This window comes from Podarcis erhardii, assembly GCF_964252035.2.
Source record: "Podarcis erhardii genome assembly, chromosome: 7".
Classification (NCBI taxonomy): domain Eukaryota; kingdom Metazoa; phylum Chordata; class Lepidosauria; order Squamata; family Lacertidae; genus Podarcis; species Podarcis erhardii.
The window spans coordinates 64,503,573-64,525,525 of record NC_138511.1 but is presented as its reverse complement, the minus strand read 5'-3'; the positions used below and the strand labels follow the sequence as shown (position 1 = coordinate 64,525,525).

Genomic DNA, 21,953 nt, shown 5'->3' with positions numbered 1-21,953 from the left:
ATTTTCATCTCATTGCCCTGGAGCCACAGGAAGACGTTAATAGAGCAGCACAGGACCCAGGAAGGGTAACAACAAGGGGCGTGATGTAGGAAAAGTTGTAATAATTTCAAGAGCAAACAAAAGGATGATGAGGGCCAGGATTTAATCTATTGCATCGTTCAGCTCAACTTTGGAATATCATGTGGGAGCTCCTGAGCTTCACACATATGCTCAGGCTCCACGTGTGGCAGGAAGGTTAGGCATGCCTAAATGCTTCACTGGCTACCCATGAGCCTTACAGAATTGTAGATTTGGAAGGGACTCCGAGGGTCATCAAGTCCAACCCCCTGTGATGCATTTTGGGCATGGCATTGTCCCTTGGTAGAGAGGCAGGGTTTGATTTTGATGCCTTTTTTTATTTTGCTGCTTTGAAAACAGGACTAAAATGTGACCTTGAAGAGTGCAGGATAGTGGTGGCTGAAGGGTGGGGGTGAGAAGGAGGCTGCACCAAACAAACACTTCCATTATTTGTTTCAAAGGGTGAGAACTTTGATATAAATATTTAACAGGATTGAATGGAAGAGTACAAGAGTGAAAAACTAGAGTAGCATTAGTAAAAAAATAACAACCTGTGTCTTAGAACACTTTTGGGTGCCCTTTAGCGCCAAAGCCTCCTCATTGCCTGCCGCAACCTCTGGCCATGCTGTAGCCTTTTGGTTGGACTGATGGCAGCATCAACAACTGATGGTGTAGGAGGGAAAGGTCATGAGCTCATGGGACACTTATGTGAGACTCTCTGGTAGAGTGAGTGGCACAAGTGGCACAAGTGGCCCTCGTTCTGCAGGGATGTGCTGGGAAGTCCTTTTTCTCCTCTTTTGAAGGCAGCCAAGAACAGCTTGCAGCATCTCACAGAGGCCCTCTAATGGCATCCTGGAGGCACTCTCCTGTCGGGGGACCCTTGCAACCTGCAGGAGCTGTGCCACAAGTTCACCAAGCGCCTGATAAGAACCCTTTCTCCTCTGGGCATTCCTTCTCCAGTGGAGAGGCAAGAAGGTGGAGCACAGTTGGCACACCAAGAGCAGACTACCGGTACATGGCATTTGACTTTGTCTGTTATCTTTGATTAGGCACCAGAGCTCAGCAAGGGGGTTGGATGCCTTTGCTTATGACGTCCTTTCCCACTTCCACAGCAGGCAGGCTTCAGTGAGGAGCGCTACTGCCATGCTCATCGCTAATTGAAACAGTGGATAGCCAACAGGCAAGATCTCCCTTCATAGTTTCATGGTTTGTCCTGAAGATGTATAATTGCAGGCAGAGGCGTACCTATGGGTTGATCAGGTTGTCCCCTGCCAAGGGTGCAGGCGGGCGGGGCGGGGGGAGCAAAAATCGCACCTCTCAGTGCCACACTAGAGGAATCCAGGCACTGGTGCTGGCCATCACAGCAGCCCTGTGAAGCTCGCTTCCCAGACACTGCTGCTTGGCCCTGTGTCCTCCTAGCATGGCCACTTCTCCTTGCCCTCCTGCAGGCAATGCTCTTAATTTACCACAGCCAAGTCACTTTTCCTTGGTTTCTTTCCCACCTTGACCAATTTCCAGCACACGCTGCTGCATATTTACCCCAGAGGTCTACTCCATATTTACCCCAGAGAGCAAGGGCCATTGACTTAAGCAAGGCTTACTTTTCCAAGTAAAGCACAACTTTTCTGCCAGCACCTTGTTGGAAGTAATGAAAAGGCAAATGAGGTATTGTCCGAGGTTCCTGCCTCTGGCATGGCAGATTTGGGCTGCAGTCCTGTGTACTCACTTTCCTGGGAGCAAGCCTCATTGAACTCAGTGGGATTTACTTTTCAGTAGACATAAGATTGTGCTGTTAAACACTCAGTTTAAGTGTCATTTGTAATTGCTGAATTACATCATGGTGTTTTTTTCCTGGAGATTGGGGTGGGGGCACCAGGACATCTCTTTGGCAAGGAGGCAAGCGATGGGGAGATAGGGAAATGGTTTCACCTGGAGAGGGCTAAAGTAAAATTCCTTAGGGATCCCGTAAAGGGGAGGGAAATATCACTCTTGCCGTTAGACCAAACAGACTACTTGCAGGTGGCTTTTGAAATCTGGCAGGCATCTCAGTGATCTGGACCCTGCAATGAACTCAGCTGAGAGTGAAGTTTGGAACTGCGGTGGAAAGTGGGAGCAACAGCGACTACACTGACACTGTTCACTGATTCATTCAGGTGCACTGGGATCCTAGCTGACATTGGAATAATGGAGACGGAATGTTTAAAGAAAAAGAAGAGGAAGAACAGTTGTCACGAAAATCACATCCATGCCCCCTTTTCTTGATATATGCCTTGTACAACAAAATGACATTATTACAATTACAGTGGTACCTCGGGTTAAGTACTTAATTCGTTCCGGAGGTCTGTTCTTAACCTGAAACTGTTCTTAACCTGAAGCACCACTTTAGCTAATGGGGCCTCCTGCTGCCGCCGCGCCACCGGAGCAAAATTTCTGTTCTCATCCTGAAGCAAAGTTCTTAACCCGAGGTACTATTTCTGCGTTAGCGGAGTCTGTAACCTGAAGCGTATGTAACCTGAAGTGTATGTAACCCGAGGTACCACTGTAGCTATTTCTAAGAAATCCATCAGCTTTCCAACACAGTTTTAAATTTTAAAATTGGACAATTTGTTCACACATTGTAGCTTAATTTAGGTTAAAAAAAAAAAAAAAAGCTTTAGCAGTCTTGGTGACATAAAAAGCTTTTAAAAAAACAGAATGGATTGTCATCTGAGAATGCAATCCAGAAACACCTTTAGAAAACAATGAAGTTTTGTCACCTTACACTATGCAAATTTCTGGTCTGGCCCAAGGACTATATAGACGCAGGGGTGCCAATTTGGCTCCCCAACTGTGGGTGCCCAGCGCTCTTGTCGCAACATCATGCTGAGATGCCATTTTGTTGTGGTGCGTGTGTGCCATAAAAGAAAGTGGGCCTGCACAGGCCTAGTTTCTTTCATGGCACATTTTCCCTGGGGGCCCCACTGCCTTACCATGAAACTGCATCTGCCAAGGGGCCTCAGAGGCCCCACAGTGGAAGCCCAACCCCCGGGGATGCACAGGTGGGGGTGTGCATGGCACATGACAGGGGAGTGGCAGTGGCAGACAGTGTGGGTGGGATGTAGAGGCTGGGTACCCACAACAAAAAAATTGTGGGTGCCTGGGGCCCCCCCAAACATGGTGCCACTGTATAGATTGCTGGTTGATGGGGCTGGAAAGGAATCTTACCATGTTCGTACTCGGCTTAAGCAATGTGGATTGTTTGCCTTCCCTACAGCAATGGATTGCTCTATGGCACCCATGTAAACCCTTTAAGCAAAAAAGCTTTTAAAAACTAAACTTCTCTCCTAGTGGAAACCCCCCCCCCATGTGTTTCTAAGGATTTTCATGGATGTTGTTTCACTTGCCTCCTGATTTAGCAGGCAGGGCTTCCGTGTCCTCCTGCAGCACTCTTTGCCTCTTTGCATGGTTAGCAAAAGCAATGGGCTGGTGGGCGCGGGCCAAAATCCATCACGTTATTTAATGTTCACGCAAGAGATGCTTTGCATAGCCAGAAGATATTATTTAATGTCCACTAATAAGCCCATCCCATCTTTGAGGATTAAATTTCTGAAGGACTGAAATGGCCAGCTCAGGTTAACTATGATCTATTAATTAAAAAACAAATTAAAAATCCAACTGCCATCAACTCACAGAAACAGGGTGTGAAGGAGCAGAGATGGGGAACAACATATATACTGAGTGATCTGTGGTTCACAATTATGTATGGATGTGGGGGGGGGGGAGGCGTCCCCTAGCCTGCTTTTGGTAGACCGTCTGCTTGATCCTTTGACACCTGAGTCCACAATGTGAACCCTGCAGCTCCTCAGACTATAATGCTAAAGTCAGCATGTGACCAGCAAGCCATGGTTGAATTCAGTGTTATCTCCCTAAATGCAGAATGCGGCAGTGGGGAGCCTGAGGTATCCAGGCTCAGGGGCAATTAAAACCTTGATTCCCCCAGGTTGCCTCCCCAGTGACCAGAAGCAGAAGACACCTGTGAACACCTGCGTGCCTTATTCTGAGTCACACTGCTGGCTCATTCAGGGCAGCACTCTTGACTTCTGATGAGCAAGAAGCTCCCCAAGGCCCACAAGGAAGGCCTTTCCAAGCTCTGGTGCCCAACATCCCTTTATATCTGGGGACTGACGTGGGGCCTTCTAGAGATCAACCATGTAGGGTAGAGCTATACAGTGATGGTCTTGTATAAAAAAGATTTTGGCAAGTGCTATTTGTCATTCCAGAGACCTGCAGGGTGAGAAAAGATACCCCTTCAACTTTCCTTCTTCTATACAGTACAAATGTGAATAGTACAGGAATCCCCACTCCCTATTGCCACTGGACACTTCATACCATGTCTTAGTAAGTTCCACAAGTTAATTATGCTGCTGAAATGGAAATAGTGGCCAGGGTTTTTGTTTTGTTTTTTTGCTGTTTCTGTACTCTATTGGCCACCACTGGAAACGCTGAACTAGATGGACCTTTGGCCTTGTCCAGCAGGACTCGTGTTGAACCATTTATTTAGAATTTTTACTGTTTTTCACAATTCGTTCTGCTTCTGCCAGTCCCAGGAGGGGCAAAGAGTTCTACAGGTTACTGAAACCCCTGCCTCTTGACTAGATTTCCTCCCTCCCCATTTCTTTTCCTTTTGTGCCATATCTTTTAGACTGTCAGGGCTCATCCACACTTCCACTTACCCCATCACTTTCTCCCGGCATAACACGCTGTATTGGTGCAAACATCAGTTTGGTTTTCCCCAGATTGACGTTTGCTTCAATTTAGCACCAAAGAACAAGTTTTCGAGCGGAAAGGAGGAGAAGAAAAGCAAAACTGCTCAGGCCTGTGCTTTCTAGGCACAGGGAAGCAGAAGTGTGGACAGCCCTTCAGTCTATGGGAAAGAACCATCTTGTTTGTATTGATACTTGGGATTCATTAATTTACTTGGCTCATTTTGTGGATAAAAATTCTTTAAATACACATAAAAATCTGAACATCTTCCACAACTGTTTCCTGGCTGTTGAGATTTCAGCAAATGTTGCCAAACTATTTCCAAGCTATGTTTACAACACGTTGCTAGAAATGAAAGGAGTGAGGAAGCGGGAGAGAGAGAGAGAGAGAGAGAGAGAGAGAGAGAATATAATGGAAACTTTGATTCTGCAGCCCATACTCTGCCATTTTTCTGCCCTTCATGGGATGGTGGCATACAAAGGTATGTTCTTAGGGTCACAGTTAAACCAGACAGGTGTTCCAGAGGTTGCATGCACCACTACAGCTGGTTGAAGGGGACCAAATCCATTTGCCAGTCGATCTGGTTCCTTTTTACCAGCGCCAGGGGCACAAAAGCATACAGGCAAGCACTCACTCCCTTCCCTTCTCTAGCAGCTGCTCTGTGTGGCGTATTCAGAGTTGTTTGCTGCTTCCGGAAAATTGCAGGCCGAGAGCCGATGAGGAGAGGTCATTCTAGGCAGGGATCCCATCCCAATGATACATACTTCTTAACATTCCATAATGCCAGCCGACTTCATATGGGCATATGAAGAAGTATGTAGGCTCAGGAGGGAGAGAAAGAGGGAGCAGGCAGTTTCATCTCCTGTCTTGTGCCTCGCAGAGGAACCCAGCAAGATTCCTGAAAAATAAGAAAAACCTGTTAGTGGAAGTCAGAGAAACTCATGGGCGTGGCCAGCCCTTTCATTGGGCAGAGTGAGGCAGCTGCCTTAAGCATCCAACGCTATGAGGGTAGAAAGTTGTGGCAAGCTGTGAGAGGACAATGCAAGCCTAGCCTCCTAAGCTAGCCTATGGCTCTCAGGTGCTGTGGAAGATGCTGTGCTGTTGCCAGTGCTGGAGGACCAATCTGGTTGGCTTCTGGATGTGGAACGTAGGGGCCCCATCTTGTATTTTGCCTCCAGATGACCTGTTTGTTGAGCATTCATCCTGATTTGCTCACACAAAGGTTATGCATAGACTTCACGGTGTCTGTTTTTATCATTTTTTAAAAAAGCAAAATGTAAGCTCAGAGTGACTCGCAATATAATACAAAATAATAAAACCAATACAAAATTAAACCTACACACACCCCTACCTAAAAGGTGGCCTAACACATCCCACGTACTAAAGGAGCCCATTCTATCTTATTTGCTTGTGGAGTTGTACAACCACAAGCATTTATCCTGATTTCATCCTGATTTGCTTCTGCGCCATTTATACATCTTCCTGTTGATCAATCATCTATCCCACCCTTTTAAAAATGCACTTCCCTGTGACTTTCCTAACCACAAAAGGCCTGCTGTTTATTTTCAAGTGGATTTGTTGCACCAGAGTACTTTAATCCACTTTTAATTGCATGAAGCTACATCTCCAGGAATCAGAATTGAATCCCTCCTGCAAAATACTGACACAGCCTGGATGCAACTTCAGGAACCAAAATGTCTTACGCCAGCCCAGACATAGAGGAGATGTTACCAGTGGCAGCTGGTTTGTGTTGGGACTGGTAGGGCGTAAGGTAGGGGAGACCAACAGCAGGGGGAGCCAGAGCCAGTGACAGGCAGAGCTGAGTTCTACAAGGGCAACACCAAAATTAGAGAGGAGGAGGAAGCTGGCAGCCAAGGTCAACCTCTGGACTGCTTGTAAGAAGGCAGGCAAGTGGAGGCTGGCTTAGGGTAGACTAGGGTGGTGAGACAGTGCCCCATCCACCCAAAGGGACCATCCTCCGTGGGGTCTTCTATCAACATCCATTGGCAAAGTTGGCTTTAAAAAACCTCCTGGTCAAAGGCAGTATGCCTCTTTGTTTGCTAAATGCTACATGCAAATAAGAGGAGATGGTCTTCACATTTGTGCCCCCCTCATGAGCTTCTTGAGGCATCCAATTTTATCATCACAACAACCCTGTGAGGTAGGTGAGACTGTGAGACAGGCCTGATCTACACACAGTGGCATAAAGTGGTAGAATGCAGAAGTGGTGGAGAGGGATGCTTGTACTGCTGTCCCATGTACCAGAAAAAAGCTAGCACATCAGGGCTGATCTCAAGCATGTGGATGAGTGCAATTTTCTCTTTAATATACACGTTTTTATTTGCAGTTTTGCCTTTTATAGACAGTTTTGCAAAACAATTCCCCCATATGTATGCTATTTGCACTTTTGTATGCATTTTAATACACACTTCCCTCTAGTATATGCATTTTACGACACGTTACTTCGCTGGAGAACTGCACTGGAAAATTCAAGGAAGTGTTAATTTCAAAGGGTGGATGTGTTTTGGTTTGCGTATTGTTCCGGACAGTGCCAGTTAGGTTTGCCCAAACCTAGCAAACACAAAGGAGCTCTGGAGTCTAGCTTTGCAGCAGCTCCAAAATGCTGCCCTCATCTTCCCACTGCTCTTTATGCCAGCTTCACACTCTCAAGGGGGGTGAGCTGAGAGTTTGTCACTTTTCACGTTGTGATTTTGGAGGGTTGGGATCCAGACTGCCTATTTAAGGTAAAGGACCCCTGGATGGTTAAGTCCAGTTGAATTTGACTATGGAGTGCGGCGCTCACGTCGACCTTCAGGCCGAAGGAGCCGGCATTTGTCTGCAGACAGCTTTCTGGGTTATGTGGCCGGCATGACTAAACTGCTTCTGGCGCACGCAGCACTGCTAGGTAGAAATAAACTTATTACTCAGAAGTCCCAGAAAATCCAGAATGGAAGCTGGATTGGGTTTAGACAAATCTGCAGAAGGCAGATCTCTCAGAGGCTTTTCATCGTGGCAGCTAAGCAGAACCTCCATGGACAAAAGGGGTCTATTCCTGAGTATCAGGTGCTGGGGACAACCTTCTGTACCCTGCTTTGGTGCTTTCCAAAGGTGCCTGGCTCTTTGTTGTCAGATAAGAGGGCTGTGGGTTTTTCCCAGTGAGATTATTTTTATGAGATGTTGTTGGCTGCGTTCCTGAGATGCTGGCCCACTCTACTGCCTCTGGGATCATATGAACCCTCCCACAAACATAGCAGGAACTGGGTCAAAATCCCCTCCCTGCACTGTGATTTGTTCCTCGGGTGCTGAACCTAGGGGCAGACCAATCTGTCAGTTTTGGTTCTTTTCAGTTCCTCATTTTTCCCATTTCAAGTCCAGTTCACACCATTCCCACATCAGTTTGTATTTTATTTTTTTAATCACACAAAAATTCCTATGCGCTTTCCTGTTCATTTCTCCCAATATATAAATTATTCTATGCAACTTTGCACACATTTCTGCAATCAGTTTCCCCTGATAGAATGCATTCCTGCACATTGTTTTCACTAACTTACATGCATTTTGCTATACTTTTTTGGGGGGTTGGAGAACTGCATTGCATAATTTGTAGCTGCATGAGTTCCAAAGGATAGTTGCTTTTCACTTTGTCTATTGGCTTGGAAATTATTAAGGCTGATTGGAAATGATTAAGTCAAGTATGCATAAGCCCTACAACAGCCCAAATGAGTGCCCTCTAGCTCTTGAATCCAAACCAGAAAACAGGGGGCTGGATCTCAGACATAGGGGCCAAATACGGTCCTCCACTCCTGTCTATCTGGCCCTTGGGATGCTTTCGAGGCAATACCTCCTCATCAGCCACAACACCTCTCACCCATGCTGGATTAGGCCCATGGTAGGTCAAGAGCCACTATGTACAGGGTTTCAGCCTGACCTAAGGTGGGCGGCAGCGGCAGCATAACTACATTGCACTCTATGTGGGGCCTCCTTTGCTCTTGGTCCAGAAATTGCAGTTAGAGCACAGTGCTGCAGCATGACTGCCGACAGGAGTAAGATCCTATCAGCATATTGCACCCCTGCTCGGAGATCTGCACTGGCTGTTGATTTGTTACCAGGCTAGATTGAATGGGTTCCTATCAATATATAAAGCCCTTAATAGCTTGGGAACAATCACCTCACCCCATATCTACTCACCTGACTGCTGCGGTTTCAGGAACTGGCACTTCTACAAGTGCCACATAATGCTTGTTCAGCATGTTTAATCAAACCTATACTCTGGAACTCGCTGCCTATTGAAATTAGACAGATCTAATTAGACAGATCTGCTGAAACCCTTTTGTGTTTAGGCAAGCCTACTTGGACATGTAATGCTATTGTGTATGTTTGCATTTAAATTCTGTTGGTTTTTCATTATTTTGACAATTTTATTACATCTATCAAACCTGTTTTTACTGCTATTTTAATGTTTTTTAACTTTTTACGCAAACTACTTAAGAGATGTTATTTTGATTAAGCGATATATAATCTTGACACTGACACACACACACACACACACACAGAGAGAGAGAGAGAGAGAGAGAGAGTGAGAGAGAGAGAGTGTATATATTATAAAGTGGGTCCCCCAAATACAAGCTTGCCTCAACATGGGTCCTGGGTGTGGAAACACTGAGGACTATGTATTAACACCCTGATCCTTACAGCGGCCAACCAGTTGCCTCTGGAAAGCTCAGAAGCAGGACATGAAGGCAATTGTCTTCCCCAGCAATTACTCTCTAGCAGCTTTCAATAGTGTATGACCTCTGATCATGGAGGTTCTCAATAACTAGGGATGGACAGATCAACCTGTTTCTGACACATCAGTTTCCACACACTTTCATTCATAAGTCTCTTATGCCCATATCTGAATCATTCTGTGAAGCATAACTATTCTGATCCAGGAACTGCAAATCGTCTTGGTTTTCTTAAAAGTATGGAAATGAAATTCTCAATCATCTCAACATATAACCATCATGACCAGTAGGCATGGATAGACTTCTCATCTAATCCCCCTTTAAAGTAACCTAATTGGGTGGCCACCACTGGCTCGTGTGTCAGTGATTTCTACAAGCCAACTGTGTATTGTGGAAAGAAGGCCTCCTCTTTCTCTGAGTCTCCTCTTATCTGGTTTCATTGAATTGTCCCAGTGAAGAAGAACTTATTTTTGTGCATTTTCTCCACACCAAGGACAGTTTAATACACCTCTATCTTGCCCTCCCTCTTTGTAGACTGCTTACACACCAGACATTTAAAGCACATACACCCAACCCCAGAATCCTAGGAAAGGTAGTTTCCCCCTCACGGAGCTACAATTCCCAGCACCTTCAATGGACCATGGTTCCCAAGATTTTGGAGGGGAGAAAAATGTGTTTTGAATGTGCTTTAAATGTATATTATGTACGCATTCAAAGTTATCTTTCTTTCTAAACTAAGAAGGCCTTCAGGTTGTTATCCTGAGGCTGATATAGTAATGCCATCACCACAAAGAACTAGATAGAGGAAAGATTGGAAGTGTCTGTTCCCTGTGCAGCATTTAATAGGGTGTGTCCAGGTCCCTTCAGAGATTGTCAAAAGCACCAGATTTTCTTCCTTGCCTACTTCTGGACACCCACCAAAGACCCATGGCAGCTGCGCCAGGTCAGCCCTGTCCTAGATACAGTCTTGGAGGCATGTTTGGGGTGCTGCATCTAAGAATGTTAATTGCTGAGGGTCTTGGGAGGTGGAGTGGGGGACACCACTGAGGCCAGGCCAATAATGGCAAAGCAAATCCAGAAAGCAATCATAGCCAGGTCTCTGTGGTTGAAGGCTGGAGCTGAAGGTTTCTCCTGAACCACAGCATGTTTACAGGACTATCAAATAAGCTGCCCCAGGCAAGAGAGAACTGAGCTCTAGCAAGCATCCCCAGTTCCATTTTCAATCTGGGATTAAGCTCGATCCTTCATACTGACAACTGAATCTTGATTCAGCTGCTGTGGGGCTTTAACTACTACGTACTTTGGAAACCTGTTCACTGTGCATTTTGACCCTTCTTTAAGATATTGTAGCCAAATTTTGCATGCTAGCTCCTGAGATGAAGGAACAGGTTTTTGCATGTTTGGATACAACTAGATGCCATTTTGAATCAATATAGTGGACTGAACCCTTGCACTGGTTTTAACCACTGGTTTTGGTTGGTGGCAAGGAAAAATAAAATAGGTCTAAAAGAAGAATTCGTGGATGCAAATATCCAGGTTTGGGGCAAGTACTCTTTGGTAGAGATTTTAAATCACAAAATATACAGCAAAGTAAAGCATGGGAATACAGACCTTGAAAAATGCCCTTCCAAGTTCCTTCCACAGTTTCCCTCTTCCCCAGCATAGAAAATGCCACATGTATGGTAAGTAGAAAATACCGTAGCTTACTTTCAAACTCTCCAAAGGTCGGATTCATGTGCTTTTCCATACAGCATTCAGAAAAAGTTGCACAGGCAGTAAAACTTGACTTAGTTGCAGTGATTAAATTATTAAATTGTTGGTATAGGAGCAGCAACCAGCTCAGACCTCCTCATATTGCTGAGCTTCTTAGGCCAACTGGATGGGAACAAGCCTTGATTATCTAGTCCCTCCCAAGGTGAGCTAAGCTTGCTCTATGGCATTAACCCCTTCATGCATTAATTAGACTTGAGCATGTTGGTTATATGAGGCTTTTTGGTTTCTTAGAATTCCTGACCAACACTGGGTATGAGGTTGCTAGAACACACATAAGAAGGAAGAGTAGGAGTGAGAGCTGAAGCTCAGTGGCAGAGTGCATGCTTTGCCTGCAGAAGGTCCCTGGTTCAATCCCGGGCACCTTCAGTAGGGTAGTCAGATGGATGAAGAGGCTGGTGTTCATGTACCTTTAATTGTAGAAGAGGAATCTCAGCAGGTGTGCCTTATGTGAAAACTGGCTACACTGGCTGAAATTCCTTCTTCATAACTATTAAAGGTGCAGGAGCCCTGTCCTCTTCTTCCATCTCGCTCCTCCTAATCTGCAGGCAGGACTGGGAAAGTCGCCGATACTGAGCTAGATGGTCTGTTGGTCTAAGGTAGTTTCCTGTATCCCCATTTCCTGCTGCCACTGTTGTGAAATGCTCTTCTGCTTCCAGAATACATTAGGTCCACCTAGAAGGGGAGGGTGTTGCAGCATTGTGAGAAGGACTTAGGCTGGGGGAAGATAGAGGAGCAAATGTAATAGGGACTGGGTTTGAGCATAATAGGGAAGAAGACTTGCCACTGGTACCCTTCTTGCCTTTTCCAAAGGGGAAGTAAGTGTTGCTGAGTATCTGTAGAATGCCTCTCTTTTGTGATGGGCAAGGTGGCCTCACCTGTAGAGACAGGGAACTGTGGAACTGGCTTGTCCATCTAGAGTGGTGACCTACAAGTGCAATATTGCCCTAGGCACCTTTCTTCTCAACTAAGAGTCTTTGGGCTGATGCAGGCAGGACTTTCCTTATACTCACTGGGCTGCAGAAAGGGGGAAGTAGTGGGGATGCACTGGGAAGCACCTAAGGACAGGAGACAGGCACTGTTGTGTTTCAGGTGTGCCCACCTGATACTTTCAGGAGCAGTGGCCTGGGAGATGCACTTTCCCTAAACTCCCCATGCAGCTGCAGACCTTGTTTTTGAAGTAGGATGGTGCGACAGAACAGAGGACAGGGCTCTTGCACCTTTAACATGGTCCACCCCCACCACTTAATGGATCCAAATGGTTTCCAAAGAGTAGGAGGAGGTGTTTTATCCCATATTGCTGGCCTCAGCTGATTCCCTGGTGGCCTGCTAGAATGTGGAGTTAACCAGGGCTATCAGCTGGCTCTGAAGCACCCTCTCCAATTGCATGGAGCCCAGAGAGCCCCATGGTTTCCCCCAGAGCTGAGGGCGATGAAACAATTGCTTGAGTGCCGGTGGCGGAATACGCATTCTGAATAGGACTGGACATGGGTTAGTGCTAAACATCGAGCATACCAAGTGGCGATAGCAACAGTGAAGAGTACCTTCTTCACCGCCTCTATTGCATCTGCAGAAAACAGCAGCAGGAGACTCTTTCAGGTGGTTCGCAATCTAACGGCACCACCTCCACCATCGGGGCCTGGTGAGGACTCATAAATGTTAATTAACTAATCCAGAATGCAACAGTTAGACTGGTGTCTGGGAGTGGCCGCCGAGACCATATAACACCGGTCCTGAAAGCCTACATTGGCTCCCAGTAGGTTTCCAAGTATAATTCAAAGTGTTGGTGCTGACTTTTAAAGCCCTAAACAGCCTCAGCCCAGTGTATCTGAAGGAGCGTCTCCACCCCCATCGTTCAGCCAGGGCATCAAGGTCCAGCTCCGAGGGCCTTCTAGCGGTTCCCTCACTGTGAGAAGTGAGGTTACAGGGAACCAGGCAGAGGGCCTTCTCAGTAGTGGCGCAAACCCTGTAGAACGCCTTCCCACCAGATGTCAAGGAAATAAACACCTATCTGACTTTTAGAAAACATCTGAAGGTCGTCCTGTATCAGAAAACTTTTCATGTCTGATGTTTTACAGTTTTTTATATGTGCTATAAGCTGCCCAGAGTGGCCACCTGCAAAATAGCAACAGTCTGGAAACACCCATTGTTAAGAAAGGGAAGCTTTATGGTTTTAAATAACTGGTGGTGAGGGGGTTGTTGCTCAAAATGCCTTGCATTTCATATGCATGATCCATAATTTGAGTGCATGTCCCAAACTGGTCACAGATCCTTTGCTTGAAGAAGAAGACAAAGAAGAAAGCCTTAGTGGTGATGTTTATTTTCGGTGAACCAACTGGAGCACAATGTACTTGTGGGGGGAAAGCAATACACACACACACACACACACACACACACACACACGGATGGCATTTCCATTCCCAGCTCCGCTCTGAAGGCTGACAAATCTGCTGAACCCTTGCCAGCTTGGACTGGAAAACCAGTTTGCCCCATGACCTTGCAGAGGCTGGCAGCCGAGCTCTACTTCAATGCTGGCATCCTTCGACATCTTCCACTGCATCTGGGGGAAGCAGGCCAGCTTAGGAAGGGCAGGGCCAGCCATGTGGCACACACAGCCCTGTCCCCCCCCCCAACACCTTGCCAACAAGCCCTGCCATGCTCACCTGAGGCAGCCGCCTCACTTTGCCCGATGGTAGTAAAGGTCCCGCCAGCCATCCTTTTAAGCAGGGCCGGGGAAGAACTTCTTCCACTGACTAGTTTTCCCCTTGAGGAATAGGCTGGAGCAGTAAGGTAAAGGTAAAGGGACTCCTGACCATGAGGTCCAGTCGTGGCCGACTCTGGGGTTGTGGCGCTCATCTCACTTTATTGGCCGAGGGAGCCGGCGTACAGCTTCCGGGTCATGTGGCCAGCATGACTAAGCCGCTTCTGGTGAACCAGAGCAGTGCACGGAAACGCTGTTTACCTTCCCGCCGGAACGGTACCTATTTATCTACTTGCGCTTTGATGTGCTTTCAAACTGCTAGGTTGGCAGGAGCAGGGACTGAGCAACGGGAGCTCACCCCCATCGCGTCGATTTGAACCGCCAACCTTCTGATCGGCAAGCCCTAGGCTCTGTGGTTTAACCCACAGCGCCACCCGCTTCCCTGGGCTGGAACAGATGCCTGCATTAAAACAAGGGGTTGCTGCTGCATAACAGTACAATGGTAGATTGGGGTGGGCAGTGTCAGATGGGAGACAATGCTGAACTCTTGCCCCCATCTGTTTCATCCTCCTCCCTGGCCACATTCCCACCAACTGGCCACTGAATACCAGAAATAAGCTTGGCTTGGAGAGAGGAAATGGTGAGAAGGAAATGGCTTAGACTTAGAGCAGGGGGGAAGAGACCCATTTTGAGGGACACATTCCCTTCTGGGCAACCTTCTGAAGGCCAAATGCCAGCAGTGCATAGAGTAACAAATGTGAATGTTATCTTTGTACAGTTTCAACACAACATCCACACACCATTCGCTCTCCTCCACCCAAGCAAGCATCCTTTCCGACCAGGCAAAAATACTCAAGGGGGGTTCCAAGCAAGGCCAGTGACCTGGGGAGAGTTCTGAGGGCCAGGCAGAGAGGTCTGGAGGGCCACATTTGGCCCCTGATCCTGAGGTTCCTCGTCCCTGGCTTATGGGCAAAGGCTGCAAAGGGGTACAGCAATAGGGAAAGAGCATAAGAAGATCCCTGCAGTATCAGGCCAGAGGCCCGTCTAGTTCAGCATCCTCTTTTGTCAGTGGCCAACCAGATGCCTCTGGGAAGCCCACAAGTAGGACATGAGCCCAAGAGCATGCCCTCATTCATGCTCCCCAGCAACTGATACTCAGAGGCGTATTGTGACAAGTAGCCATTCACAGCCTGATCGGTCATGAATTTGTCTTTTAAAGCATCATTGGATAACCTCAGGTTCCAGTATTATGAGAGGGGGAGAAAAACTTCTCTCTGCACCATACCATGCATAATATTATACAACTCAATCATGTCTTGGGACTGGGAAATCAGTCCATTTTGGTTTTTATCAGACTCTCGCTTTTCTGGTCCTAAATTCAGTTCTCACCATTTTCACATCCATTGCATAGATGTAAACTTTTCCTTTTTCTTGCAAGGAATCCTATTCGGAATAAGGGAATTTCCTTTAAAAAAAAGGGAAAAGTTGACCGCTGTGATCCATTGGTGATTTTTTTTTTTAAGTCCTCAAGAAATTTCCCCATCCTTTAGGCGTTACTTTCTCATTAATATACATGTTTGCGTGCAATCTTTCCTATGATACATATTTTTTGCAAAGCAGTGTTCCCTACTGCAATGCATTTGTGTATGCTATTTACACTAACATGCACATTTTTATGTACACTTTACTCTGGCGTGTGCATTTTTATGCACCGCACTCGGCTGGGGAACTGCATTGCAACATTGGCAAAAGTGCAAATTTCAAAGAATAGCTGTCTTGGTTCGCATGTTGTTTCAGAAAGTGCAAATTAGGTAAATTTGTGAACTCAATTGATTTCTCCCCATCCCTAACCATGCTCCCCATTATTTGCCTTTCCCCTCTCAACTAAACAGTCCCTAACACTGTAACCTTTCTCCATAACAGAAATGCTCCAGCCCCTTGGCCATTTTGGTTGCTCTGTTCTATACATTTGTTAAGAGAAGGATGCAGCACTCATGTCCTTCCACCGCTATCCTTCCCCCCTCCGCCCCGAAATCATCCCACCCACCTGGCAACCTTTGCTCAAAGGTGTGGGTCTTGTTGCAGTGATGCTTCTTCTCACTGTCCTTCAGGGCAGACCCTTAACTCCCTGGCTCATTCAGTGTCGCTCTACCAGTGACTGTGCAAAGCACAGCAGAGGAAAGCTAACCTTGGTGTCTACTAGCTACCCTCTCTAGCAGGAGTTAAACTGGTCCTCATTGCCTGTGAGGAGCAAGGATCCCAGAGGGATGCAAGTACCTGATGCAGCACCTGATTCAACTGCACACAGCCAACACAGGTATTTGCTGCCTCTGTCATTCAGTAGCTTCTGGTAAGAACAAATAAGCACTGGGAACTTCTAGGTGACCAGTTCATTGGCCATTCATCCTGATGATGTTTGCAGAGAGGTCATATGGAAACAAGCATCATTCCACACTTTCTAGTGCACTTCCTTTCTGCAAAAAGTGGGAAGTGGGTTTGTCCAGCAATACCTCCCAGTCAACTCTAATTGCGTGATGTGAATCTGTCAGTATGTGATTGAATCACCTGAAAACCTGACAGTCTGCAAGTGCCCACGGTCCCTCCTGGTAAACTAATCCACAGTCATTTGCAGTTCTTGAGGAGGTTAGGATCCACCGCTTCGCTTTTGCATGTCGAACCCTTTTTGCACATGGTCAAGTACAGCCTTGAAATGGGCTCCCTATTCAATTTTGTACACGGAGCTCGCCTTCCTCCTGCAAATATTCCCCCACATGCACTGTGGTGGGAAACTTTAAAAGTACTCTTATCTGCAATTGCTTGTGGTGCTCAGCCTATCTTTTGGAATACCACCAGCCCCTCTCCATCCAGATCATTGACCTTACTCCCCTTTATTCTAGATGGAACCTTTCACTGGAGGAAGGCCTATTTGAGCCCACCAATCACAGTCTGCCTTCAACCAGCCCCCACCTGCCTGGTTATATCTGGCCCAGGGAGTGGCACTGATTGTCAGCTTCCTCCTCCTCAGTACCTGTAGAATTCAACAGGGAGGAAGATGGGGACAACACTAGAATGAGTTGGCCCTGCCTGTCATTGGCTCTGGCTTTGCCTGTCTCTGCCTACCATTTGCTCTGGCTCCACCTACTGTTGGCCTCCCTGCTTTGCAACCTACCAGCTCTAATACTCATCAACCACCACTGGGAACTTCATGTCCTTGCCCCCAATGCACCATGTCATTCATAGAATTGTACACTTGGAAGGAACCTTGAGAGCCATCAAGTCCAATCCCCTGCAATGCAGGAATCTCAACATGTGTTTCCCCATCTAATTTGAAACCATATTGGACCCTGTTTAGTTTTGCAAACGTGCTAGCAGTTTTAGTGCTGCACAACTAGGGTGCCCTCTCAAAGGGATGCTCCCAGATACATTGCTCAACTAGTTTACCCTTCCTATCTCCTCTCTCCTATCCCATTGCCTCCTCTCTGTGTTTGTTATTTTCTTTAGATCTTCTCAGAAATCTCAGGGACCTTGAGGCTTGTGATTCCCACTTCAACCAACTCTTCCATTTTGGGCTCACTTTGGGAGGCTACTTGGACAATCCCAGTTTCCTTGGCTTCGTACCAAGCTTAGAAAAATGTAGATGCTACAAGTGGTGGTGATGATTACAGTGGTACCTCAGGTTACATACGCTTCAGGTTACAGACTCCGCTAACCCAGAAATAGTGCTTCAGGTTAAGAACTTTGCTTCAGGATGAGAACAGAAATCGTGCTCCGGCGGCGTGGTGGCAGCAGGAGGCCCCATTAGCTAAAGTGGTGCTTCAGGTTAAGAACAGTTTCAGGTTAAGAACGGACCTCCGGAACGAATTAAGTACTTAACCCGAGGTACCACTGTATAACCAGGGAAGCACAGATACAGCCAGTATCGGTTCCCATAATAACTTCAATGCTGTCTCAAATCACGAAATGTGCTTCTGGCTGCATTTCACTGACTTTTGTGGATGATTGCAAGTGCTTGCATGACCAAGAATGGCTTGGGACTGTTCAGGTATAGGACAAAGTTCCTCTCAGAAGCATCTTCAAAGCACTTTGTACATTACAGGGCAGTATATTTAGCTTGCTCATTTGCCACCAGACTGGTTCACATGTGCATGGGGAGGAGCCGTGGCTCACTGGTCGAGCATCTGAAGGTCCTGGGTTTAATCCTCAGCATCTCCTGGTAGGCCTGGGGGAGACTCCTTTCTGAAACCCTGGAGAGCTGCTACCAGTCAGTGTAGATAATTCTGAGCAAGGTGGACCAATGGTCTGACTCAGTATAAGGCAGCTTCCCGTGTTTCTAATTGGTTTGTTGCAACCTGACATGATGGATCGCATGAGTGACCAGGCCACTGCAATTCCCACAGACAGAACTTCCATGACACCTTAGCCACAAAGGCTCTTCAGTGGAATCAGTTTACACATGCACAGCTGTCAGTCATAAAAACCTGCTTCACACATGTACGTTCAGTGAATCCAACACCAAACAATGCTCGCCCCATGGTGGGCAAAAGATTCCTGCATTGCAGGGGGTTAGGCTATGTGCTTCCAACAATTCTACAATCCTATGAATTTAAGGTTTGGGTAGCTTGATATTTGAGAAGGTTCTCTCTCAGGTAATCTGTTTCCAAGCCTGGAGTGGCTTTCTTTCTGGAGTGAATCTTTCTCCCTGCCTTTGGAAGGTGAAACCCTTCAGCCAGTAAGAACTCAGGCTCAGGGGCTGTTCTTGAGATTTCTCAGTTGGGGCTGGGAGGCAAATGGAGCCAGGCAGAGAGCTGGGAGATTTTGTGCTCAAGCTTAGTTGGAAGGAGCTGGTGGGGAGGGAGCAGCTGCTCTCTTTGGGAATCTGATGCAGGATCAGCAGTAGTTTTCCTGCCTGCTGCAGGAGTCTCTTTGCTTTCACTTGCTTGCATGTTTGTAAATAAAACAGAGATGACAAAGACATTCAAAGCCTCTAGTGTCCCTTTTTTCAAGGGAAATAGAAGACATGTAACCCCCCTAATCATATCTTAGCTAGACTACTGCAATCATATCCTTTCTGCTTTTCTCTTGTCTCACCTTGGGCTCATCCAGAGGGTCACTATATTTGGGTGGAGTCACATAATGAGAAATTCAGGTTGCACCATTATAGTTGCTTTGGAGGGCTTGTGCAACAATCCTGCTTCCCCAAAAGATCAAACTTTTTGCAATAAGGAAAGTGATGGGAATAATTGGAAAGTTTGGGAATAACACTAGCTTTGATGCAGCACCATCTATTCTCTCTGCAAACAAATCAGGATGAAGACCTGGAAGTGCCCCTTGTTCCCTAGGCTATAGCCAGCTCTTGGCTGCCCAAACCGTTTACCTTTCCCCATTGACAATGTGCAGTGCCTTCAAAAATCCCCCCCCACTGCCTTTCTGTCTGTTCTTGGTGGATCCAGCCCAGCTGCCTTCTTCACTTTGCTGTCCTTGGCCATGCCTCCTCCTCATCTCTCTGCTCTTCCAGTTTGATAAACAAAGGATGAGGAACCTAGTGCCCTCCTGCTGTTGCTGGACCACAACTCCCATCATCCCTGATAGGCCATGCTGGCTGAGGCTGATGAGACTTGTGAGTTTAACAGCATCTGGAGGGTCACAGGTTCCCCACCCCTGCAATAAACCCCGGCTCATGACTTTCATGTCTCCAGCTCCACCACCCTAGCCGTCCAAAACTCTCCTGCTCTTTCAAAAGACATCATCCTTCCTTGGTGCCCAGATGTGTGGACCTGCTGTGCATGAGTGGTAACTGCATGAGGTTACCACTTACTTACTTACTTACTTACTTACTTACTTACTTACTTACTTATTTACAATCCCTCTTCAGAGGCCACCTATTCCATGAATTCTGTGGCACAACCCTCTAGTTTCCCATATACTACTGCAGGGGTTGCTGTCAGGAGTGTGTGCAGGAGCCGGGCCCTGTGACCAGTAGGGCTTCGCAGGACTGGGGCCTTCCTAAGTTTGTTCTGGAGAGGCAAGGTAACTCACTGCACCTGGTGGCTAGAGCTGGAAGAGATATAAGGTCAGCATTTCCCTTCGGCTCTTTGCCACAGCAACACGTTTCCTGCCTTGCTGCGTTTGGCTTCTTGCTTCCTGATCCTCGGACCTCGGCTTCTTGATTCCTTGCTTCTCGACCCTTGACTTTGTGACTCCCTGCTTCCTGACCCTCGGACCCCTGGCTTCTGGACTCTCGTTCCTGCTCCCACCCTGCCACCTTGCCCCCGGTCCTGACGTCCTCAGCTGGGACTTCGATCACCCGTAGACCGGACCGTGACAGTTGCCAACTTGGTGCCCACGGACATCCATGCACCTGCCAAAATCTTCCCTGGTGCTTGCAGGACCCCCTCCCCTTGCTGAAATTAGCCTTGAAAGCAGCTGTCTGTTGTAGTCAATAGAATAGGTTGTGGTGTCTGTGTGTGTCTCTCTGTGTGTGTTACCCTGACAGTTTCTCCACCTTGCAAACGTGGCTCATGCTCCCAAAAGTCTAATGCCCCCTGCACTCCTGTAAGTAAGCCTAAATAAGTTCATCTGAAACAGAGCAGTTTGCATTTACCCCTGCCTCTGTTCCCTCTTCCTCCTCCGTGTCTCCCCAGAATTGATTTTATGGGTAAAGAGCTGTTATGTGCCTGGTAAAGTACCAGGCACATCTATGGTGTGCTAGATAGGGCAATTCCATGCCACAATCTATGGTGGATTCATTGCTCCCCATACCTGCAAGTCCTGCACCATCATCCACACAAACACCATCCTCATCAAAATGTTGCCCTGTATTATTTTCCCATTTACACTGGATTCACCATTTCTTCAGAAAATCTGATTAATTAAAAAAATATCATGGTAAATCTGGGTTAAACTCAGAGTGGGTGGGATGGGATTTTGACAAGAGCGATGCCAAGTGGACGCTGCGACAAATTTGCAGGGATGAGCAACACTCAGTGCACAATAAATGGCGTACGAAAGCATAGATTGATAATAGATGATAGATAGATGATAGATAGACAGACATAGATATTAGCCCTGAGCTCCTAATCATTTAGGAGAACAAGAGAGCTCTTAACAATGCATTCAGCTGCCAGTCATCAAGGATACACTAATGAACTGCAGGGAAATCGAGTGACACAGATGTACGAAAGATGCACGTAGGAAAAGGCCCCACGCAGCCACATTTCAAGGTCTGCCCTTTCAAAACTGCCTGTTGCCCAACACTGACACTGCAGTTCATACTTTTGAGCAGAATGAGGAGGTGGAGTGGGGGGGTGGTGAGGGTCATCCAGACAGCCTAGAACCAGTTTGGGATGGTTGGGAGAAGAGACATTTTGTTGATTCTGCCGGGCTCAGGAATCGGTGGAAGAATGTTGGGACTGGGGTTCAGTCGCGTGTGAAGCAATAGGGATTCCAGCCAAGCCAAGGCACTGATGAAGTTTCTTGGGGAACCTGCCAAAGGCAGATTGGATGAAGAGAAACACACGCACACACACACACACACACTCCTTTTGCTGCCCAGCATTTGCTATAAAAGGAAGTCTCTCGCTTTTTAATCCCATCTCCTTCCAGCTCCAACCCTGGGTTTCTGCAGCCACTCACTTAAAAGAGATGTTCCAAGTTTCACTACTCATTGCCATTGCTTGGCCCAGTTCCTGTTTCTACTCATCCCCCCACCCACCCGCCAGCCCTGCTCCTCTGCCAGCTCCATCGATCCCATTATAAAGTGACTGCATTAGCCACTTTATCAGATGAACACATTAAAAAAAAAAGGAGCAGAGAGGTTTCAAGAAAATAAGTCTGGAACTTCTTCAAATCCACACCCTACTCTAAATCAACAAGCTCCGCCAGTTAGGAAGTGAAAAACCCCTAATCTGTCTGTCCGCTTAAACCCACCAAAATTAATTTCACTTGGATCAATTACAGCT

At 46.9% G+C, this 21,953-nt stretch overlaps 1 long non-coding RNA gene across 1 annotated transcript in view; it reads right to left on the bottom strand.

The window, feature by feature from the left end:
- Positions 1-2,694: 2,694 nt before the first annotated feature.
- The window catches only part of LOC309347291, a 29,363-nt gene continuing 10,104 nt past the window's right edge, over positions 2,695-21,953 (bottom strand). Inside the window, exon 2 of the long non-coding RNA XR_014158893.1 lies at positions 2,695-5,698. This is a non-coding gene — a long non-coding RNA (uncharacterized lncRNA). The remainder of the gene's footprint in view (positions 5,699-21,953) is intronic.